Source organism: Equus quagga, chromosome 14, assembly GCF_021613505.1.
Source record: "Equus quagga isolate Etosha38 chromosome 14, UCLA_HA_Equagga_1.0, whole genome shotgun sequence".
Lineage (NCBI taxonomy): Eukaryota > Metazoa > Chordata > Mammalia > Perissodactyla > Equidae > Equus > Equus quagga.
In genome coordinates, this window is record NC_060280.1 from 14,592,741 (window position 1) to 14,601,383 (window position 8,643).

Genomic DNA, 8,643 nt, shown 5'->3' on the forward strand with positions numbered 1-8,643 from the left:
AGATCAATAGAAAACAACTGAAGTATTTTTAAGGTAAGAAATGACACGAACCGAGTTGTGTTTTGGAATGTACTCTGGCTCCTGGGTGGAGAATAAATTTCAGAGACCCCACGTGGAGATAGGTGGACCAGTTACAAGGCTCCTGTGGTACTCCAGAGAGATGAAGATGGTACCTTGAACCAGAGTAATGCAGGTGGAGATGGAGAGAAGTGACAGATTTGAGAGAGATTTACAAGAGAGCATCCAAAGACTTGGTGATGGAGTGGACACGGGCTTTGAGGGAGAGAGGTGCGAAGGGCGATTACCAGCCCTCTCTGACTTGTGCAGCTGCATAGATGAAGGAGCCAGTCAATGAGATCTGAAATACCACACAAAGAGGACCACACGTGAATAGAATAGTGCAGAAGAATAATGCAGAAATCCCATTTTGGACATGCTGAGTTTGAAGGCCTTTGAGACATCAATCTGAGAGACCCTTTGACTCCTTAACCTCCCTCCCTTTCTGCATTCAACCTGTCACCAGATTCCACCTCCTCTCCACTCTGTCTTAATTCAGATCCTTATAATTATTTCCTAGATTATTAACACAATCTTCAGGCTCTCTCTCCTGTTAATCCATCCATTCCACACTTTCTAAAGGATTAATGAGGGAGGCCCTCGCTGACCAGCCAATCTAAAATACTCTTACCCTACTATTCTCTATCTCAGTTGGTTTGGATTTTTTTCTTTATAAAAATATATCCTAATTTCTTGTATTTTTCATATAGAAATAAATATGGACATATACATCTAAGTCCTAGCTCTGCTAAGAGGGCATAGAAGCAATGACACACTAAAAGCAAGGGGCACAGGTAGCCCCACACCTTGGTTTCCAAATGCCATTCTCCACTACAGGGAACCAGGGCTCCTTGGAGAAAAGGCTCATTCCAGGGCCGGAGCAAAGAAAGGATGAAATGAGCTGGAACATCTTGCCACTGCAGATAGTAAGGAAGGGCTGAGAGAATCACGGGGACAAGTCAAAAAGAAACAGGGGCCGGTTCACAGAGCCTCCCACTGATCAAATCTGGGGCAATTTGAACATCAGAATAAAATATACTAATTGATTATAACCCATTGAATAAATAAATTACGAATCCATGAGTCCATAGTAATGAAAGAAGGAAGGGAGGAAAGAAGGAAGAAAAGAGAGAAAGAAAGGGAGAAAGGAAAGAACTTTCTCACCAGTGTGTGCCAACTAATAAATATAGAAGAAATGATGGATTCAAAAGTATCAGTGATGATAAAATTAGTGGGTGAAAGTTTGATGAGGAACGGGCTATTTACATAATTTCAAAATATCGCTCCACAAATTACTTATTAATTACAAAGGGAAAAATAGTAATTTCATAGTGGAGAAACTGGTGAATATCATCGCAAGCAAGTGACGAAGGCTTCCATCACCAGCACTGGGACAGTCCCCGCATCCCGTGCCTGCTGATACGATAAACTCGCCTCAGTGGTATTCCTGCCCAAAATGCATAGCTTGAATCTAATCATGCACAACCATCAGATAAACCCAAACTGAGGGCTAGTCAACATAACAACTGGGCTGTACTGCCCAAAGACATAAAAGTCAAGAAAGAAAAAGTAGGGGAATCGCTCTGGATGAAAAGAGACTGAAGAGATACGACAACTAAACGCAGTCTGTGGATTGGATCCCAAATGGGGTGAGAGAGGTAAAGACATGAGGACAGAATTGTACTGTGGTAAGAGAACATCCTTTTTTTAAGGGAATACACATGGAAGTATCTAGAAGTAAAGAGACATCACGTCTCCAATTTACTCTTAAATTGATCAGAAATATGAATATTTTCTATGTATTCTTATATCATATGAACTGCACACAAATAAAACTATAAGTACAATAACAAATGAGCAATAAACTATAAATTATATAGACATACAAAATATACGTAAAGAACAAGAATAATGTATTTTTATGTTATTGGAGAGAGAGAATGAAAGCAATAAAGTAAACGGAACGTATTATAAACGATTAAGGGATATGGATAAAGAGGGGTTTCTTCTACCAGTCTTGCAAATTTTCATTAAATTGATATGATACCAAAACGAAAAGTCACATAAAAATTATTTGTTTTATGTTTGTTGAATGAATGAATGATCCCATATCCAACCATGACCCTCCCCTTCTTAAAATACCTCAGTGGCTGCCCATAACCATCATATAAAAATTCAAACACCTCAGCACAGCCTTCAAGGCCTGACATCCATCAGTAGCCCTTTGTAATGTCTCCCATCTCATTTCTCATCAGTACTGACCATCCACACTACTCACTCCAATCTTACTAACTGCTTAAAGTCCCCCACGCTTACCATACTAGACAGGGCTTCTGTGCCTTAGCATGTGCTGGCCTCTCAGCCTAACATGCTCTCCTCTTATCCCCCTGGCAACTTCTCGCTGTGTTTGAAGATCCAGACCAAGAATTTTCACCTCTGGGAAGGCCCCTCTGATCACCCTAGTTGGCGATGATACTTCTTCTGATCCACCAATACCTCCAGTACCCACCATGATCATGTCCCACAGACAGCCCTGTCACTCTTGGTTTACAAGGCTCTCTTGCCACATGGTCTGATTGCCGCATGAGGACCAGGATAGTCCCTACTCACCTGTGTGCCCAGTGCCTTGCACAGGTCATGACACATCACAGGATCTCAATTAATATTTGAGGCATGAATAAGTGAATAATAATGTCTGAACTTTCTGCATCTCCCAAGAGAGCCCCTGACTTCAGTTTTTTTCAATATCCTCAAAAAATACGGAAGAGTGAGGGAAATCATTTTACACACAAGGAAAGTGAGCCCCCAAGGGTGAGATAACATAGTGTACACAGAGGCTGGGCTAGAACTGGACTCCAGATCTCTTGTCAATCAATCAGTCTGGTGTTCTTTTCCAGAAGGTGGGTGGGTGGGACAAGAAGGAAGGATATGCCATTTGTGGCTCACCTGTTCTATGCTAGACACCATGCTTCAAATAAACTTGCTAGCTCTAGCATCACCATTGCATTATGAGGAACCCCATTTTACAGATGAGGAAACTGAGGCTTCATGTCAACACTGACTACAAAGCTGATGCTCTTTTCTCTGCACGCTGTCAACATGTGTGGCCCACCTCTGACCCTCCATCAGAGGACATGAAATGACCTGAGTTGATCATTCTGTCCCTCAACCACGTCTTTTAAACCAGCGCCACACACATGCCCACAATGCAGCCACACCCTCAGACCACAGGCGGCATTTCACATGGTGTCCAAACCCCGGATATTTGGTTTGTAAGACAAAACCTCCGTTCCTCCTGCAGAAAGTGAACACTGTACCCAATTACCCAGCCAAACTGCTGACGCCTACAGACGCTGCATCATGCTGAACAGGGTCTGGTCTGCCCAGAGACGTCCTCAGGGGATCCAGCACTCCCCTAGAGCTTGGCACTGAGGTGATCATGGAGCTGGGGGAGGGAGGACCAGGCTGGTTGGATCACAGAGTCTGGGTGGAGACTTGGTTCCCAGGATGGAGATTGGTCCAGGGGAGAAGTGAAGCCACAGAAGCCCAGTGCTGCCCACTCGGAGGGAGGAGGGGATCCCTGGCCCCCACCCCCAGCCCAGGAGTCCTTCCCCACCCCACCCCTGCTTCCCACAGAGCAGTTCCATCTGAGGCTGGGAAGGCCAATGATGCTGATGACATTCAGATCCTGGAGCCAGACAGAGAAGTCGGGCACTTAGCCCTTCCCCAGTTGGCCCAAAGGGGTGACTTTTCCTGCTTTCAAGGTCTGTGAACTGAGGAGTGGTCAGTGGACATTCACCACAGACTCCAGTGTCAGACAGACCTGGGATGGAATTGTTGCTGGCTCTGACCTGGGGAGAATCTTTTAACCTCTCTGTGCTTCCGTTTCCCTGCCTTTAAATAGCAGTCCCTGTCTCACAGGGTTGTTCTAGAGGATTCATGAAACAAAAGACGCAAAGGGTCTGATGAAGGGGTTGGCCTTTAGTACATACTAAATAAATGGAAGTCATGTGCGTAAGCCTTCCCCCACAGAAGTTCCGACCACCTCACCCGATGCGCTCCTGCTGGATTTTAAACCTGTTTCACTTGGTTGGGCTTAAAGTCCAGAGAACAACCAGAATCCTCAGCAGAGATGCAATCAAGTCTTAGTCTTACCCTTTTGAGATGCTATTTACCTGGGAAGGAACCAACTCCTCACCCGCACCAGCCCACCAGCGCATCACTCCATGCCAGGCGTTAGAGTCACTTTCACCAGCTCACCAGCATGTCATTCCACGCCAGGCATTCCCAGAGCCTCAGGCCAAGGATTCGTCTTTCCCACTTGGTCACCAAATGCTTCTGGGAGGATTAGTCTTAAATGTGGGCAACAGCCACCAGTGGGGGGTGACCTAAAGCCTACTGAGAAGCAATGTCCCAACACGATGCCTGAAGGACCCCCATGAGAGTCCTTCTAAGCCTTCTTTAGTGCTAAGCACTGTCCCCACTGTTCCCCTTTCCAAACATCAGCAGCCTTGGGCAGGGTAAGATTATCGGCCTTGGCGTGAATTAGAAGTTTCACCAGCTTTGCCACTTGGCTAGAACGCTGCCCTGCATTCAGATGTCCCTGGTGACCCACATCTCTTACAGGTAAGAGGTAACAAATAATTCCCTAGCCACTTGGCCTACTTGAGACCCCCTTGATGGGAAGGAGGAAGGAGTGAGCCTCACAGATCCACGAAGAGGCAGAAAATCCGCCTTGTGTTTCTCCACATTCCCAAAGCCGCGTTCCTTGTCCTGAACTCGGGCTTCAGAAGGACCATCCCTGATTAGAGACCGCGTGGTCCACGCAGAGGGAAGCAGAGCTCAGGTCCAAGAGATACAGACCTCCCAGCAGAGCCCTGGGCCTAGCCAGGGTCACATGAAGAAGGGGTGGCCGTGGGGCCAGGGCCAGGCTTGGGGCAGGAGTCAAACTCCTTCGGGCACCCAGACACTCACGCTTTTGAGACAGGGAGGAGCTGGCAGCTGAGGCACTCAGAGCAGGGGGCATTTATCAATGGCCCAATTCATTCTCAACAATCCCCATTGTCTGAGCCAGGACAGAGATGGGCATTATCTCTCAGAGCTGCAAGGAAGAAAAGCCCCAAGACATGGTCACGAATCTGAGTCCAAAGATACAGAAGCCAAAATTGAGACATACGGTTTGAAAACCAGCTGAAATATTTGAAATTGAAGATGTCTCAAAAAAAAACCATGCAACATAGCTCCCAGCCTCAGAGACCAATAGAATGCTTAACTGCTGAGTCTTCATTTATTAATCTAATCTCTTTCTACAAAGGATGCAAGAGTTTATAGTTAAAGATGTGCACACTGTAAAGTTGTTAAAGTAGGAATTAAAAGTCAAAGTGAGGGTTCCAACTAACACCGTTACTAGGATGGAGCAATACGATGGACTAAGAGCTTCCTAGGAGCCAGAGTAAGAAGGGAAACACACAGGTTATGCCATGTGCTCAAGAGTCACAGAGACCTGTAGAAACCCCTTGAGCACTCTACACTTCAATTTCCTTGTCAGGAAAAAAAAAATGGGACTATTAACCTAATAAGGTTGTTGCAAAAATAAAGCATATGTTAAAGACTCCATAAATAGTTGTCATTATTATTACCATTACTCCGCTATCTGATTTCTCTCCTTTAAACTGGAACTGTGTTCACTTGTGGGGTTGCCCTGATGCTCTATGATTCCTCATGGTTGCTCTGAAATTCTGATTGACAGGTATATGTACTTGATTTTTTGAAAAACGGGGAAACAGCCTGGGACTCACCACGACTCCTCCAGTTTTCCAGAGTCTTTTCTTGAGTCCCAAGGTGGCTGGGGACCCCCACACAGGAGGAGGCTGGGGAAAGCACGCAGACTTCCCTCCATCATCACCTTCACGCTGCAGAAAGGCTGCCGGGCTCACCACAGCCTGCCCTTATTTAAGCTTCCCCAGGAGTCAGGCCGAGGCCAGGCCAGGGAAGGGAGACCCCAGCACCTCCCTCAGGAGATGGCTGGAGCCCACCTGCTCGCCTGCAGATTGGGGCAGTTGGCAGGCTGAGAGCTCAGGCGCTCCTTGGACAAACCATAAACACCGAGGAAGAAGAAAACCAATGTCATCTTTCTAACTTCCCACCTGACGGAGCACATTTAGTGTGGGCACCTCATTGAAGCCTGTCCAGAGGAGAATGGCCAGGATGGGAGAAGTCTAGAGGCCATGATAATAATAATAATAATAACAACAACAACAACCAGCTGATACATGGGGCACCCACTCTTCCAAGCACTGTTTAGTGTGTCCCCAGAAGTCCTCAGGGGAACAAGAAAAGAGATGGCCACTGGAAGAGGAGAGAGGAGCAAAGCAAAGGCTAGCCCTCCCGACCCAGCCTGCGGAGGGGAGACGCAAACACGGCTGATTAAAACCAAAGAAGAGAAGGAATCGGCCCAGCTCAGCTCACCGCTCCTCGCTGTCAGACAACCGCCCGGGCCCAGCTTGCAGGCTCACTGCTTTTCTGCTGCAGGGGGTCCAGAGTGTAAACCAGAGCCTGCAGCAAATCACAGGTGCCGAGCTCGCCTCAGCCTTCCAGGCTGGCCCTTGCACTTCTAGGAGAGCGAAAGCTGCTTTCGAGTCCCAGAGCCCGAGGGCCAGGTTCCAAGAATAGCCTCAGTTCCAGGTCAAATGGAACAACCTGAAGGCACTGTACCACCAGCTGCCCTGACCGCCCCAGCCAAAGCTTCTGACTTAAGACATTCCCGACCGAGGCCAGATTTTTGGACTCATTGTCCAAGGTGCCATATGTTGGCTAAAGGGGAGCATAAAAGGGGGCCTGGAGGCTGAGAGTGGGTCAATCCAAGGGCGCATGTTTGTGTATATGCATATCTTATATGGGTAGGTGCATGTTGCATACATGTCACTGTCCACATATACATGTTGCAAGTGGGTGAGTGTTTGCGGGGATGTCCTGAGAGGAAGTGTGTGCAAGGCTGGTGTGTGTGGGCAGGAATGCGTGGACACGTGAGGAGCTGTGTGCGCATAGGTGTGGGTGCCCTGCGCGTGTTTGTGGATGGACTTGGCTGTGTGGTCCGCTCATCCCCTTGTCCTCCTGCCTTTCCTCCTGGCATGAGAGTGGGGGCCCCCCTGGCTGTCTGCCCAAGCCTGGCCAGCCAGGTAAGGCTGTTCAGAGTCCCATTCACTCCACTGTTGGCTCTGAGCTCCTGTCTTCCTCAAAGTCCTGAGAAACCAAAGCTGCATGACCCACAGAGAAGACGCCCGAGTCGGGGACAAGTCAGGTCACCCTAGAAAGGCTGGGTTCAGGTAACACTTCTTACCCCCAGCTTCTACCTTCCCCCGCTCACACACGCACGCATCCATCCACACACGCAACCGCTCAGCCAACGTGCAGCCTTCCCACCCCACACACGAATGCACTTCCAGGAGAACAGACACAGTCCACACAGGGCAGCACGTGCCACACAGACACACATGCCACCTGGGGGCACACCCCAGGCCCACACACACTGACACTCTCCACCCACACTTACGCCCTGGGACACATGCTAGAAAGTTCCACATGCTACCTCACCAGCCCAGACACACTCCCTCCAACTGGCAATTGCTCCACTCACAAGCACTCACACTGACACACATACCTACTATCCAAATAGTCACAAACGTGCTGTGTCCCCGACTAGGCTGGCAGATCCCGCACCGGCCCCTGAGCTGTGTCTGCCGGCGGAGCGCGTCTACTTACTCTGAGCGAGCGGCCGGACGGGCGGGCGCAGCGCGGGCGGTGGCAGGACGCGGCCGGGCTCCGGAGGCCGTGCGAGTGGCCCTCTCCGCCGGCCCAGCCCCGGGGGCCGCCCGCCCCGCCCGCCCCCGGCGGCGGCAGGACCTTCCACAACAGCGCGCTCGCTGCCAAGCCTCTGTCCCGCGACAGCCACCGCTGCCTGGAGTCTGGCCGGGCCGAGAGGCTATTTTGGTGCCCCCGGAGGTGGAAACATCGCTCTCTCGTTTGTGGAGAGCACTGGAATGGGGACGCGGTCAGGGCTAATTAGAGACCTGGCTCACCTCGGGGCCGGGGTGGGGGGAGTCACGGCGGGCAAGCCCCCGGGAGCGTCGGAGCCGACCCGGCGGGGGTGCCCACATGCGCCTCGCGTGCCAACATCTGCACAGGGAAGGAAATGCGCCGCGATCGTTTTCCTTGGAGCTGAAACTGAACAAGGAGGGGTTTGGGCGCGGTGCACACGTTCTGCCCAGGGAGCCGCCAAACTTTGACCAGCCCCCAAATGCCTGGAATGCGATTTGGTTTATTCACCACAGGTGCTTCCCTTTGGAACCTAAGTCACCCAGATAAAATCACCCACCTTCAGGTCGCTGGTCTGCCAAAAATTACAGACAATGCTTGCAGAGACTCCTTCTAACTTGGGGCACGTCAAACTCCCTCTCTAGACTTCTTTGTGTCAGATGGCCAAGTCTAGAGAAGCCTGATTCCTACCCAAAAGCTCAGGAATGTTGCATTCTTGAACTGGAGGGAGGCTGCAAGGCCGTTCCATCCAGCTCCCTGCACCCAGCCATG

At 49.8% G+C, this 8,643-nt stretch overlaps 1 protein-coding gene across 2 annotated transcripts in view; it reads right to left on the reverse strand.

The window, feature by feature from the left end:
• INSC (INSC spindle orientation adaptor protein) overlaps positions 1 to 8,195 on the reverse strand; it is a 126,755-nt gene extending 118,560 nt beyond the window's left edge. Inside the window, exon 1 of one of the 2 annotated variants that reach the window (XM_046684833.1) lies at positions 8,136 to 8,195. The gene's annotated coding sequence lies outside the window, so the exon portion shown is untranslated. Of the gene's footprint in view, positions 1 to 7,717; positions 7,748 to 8,135 lie in introns of those variants that run through there. The other variant, XM_046684832.1, reaches the window with a different exon arrangement.
• Positions 8,196 to 8,643: the final 448 nt, after the last annotated feature.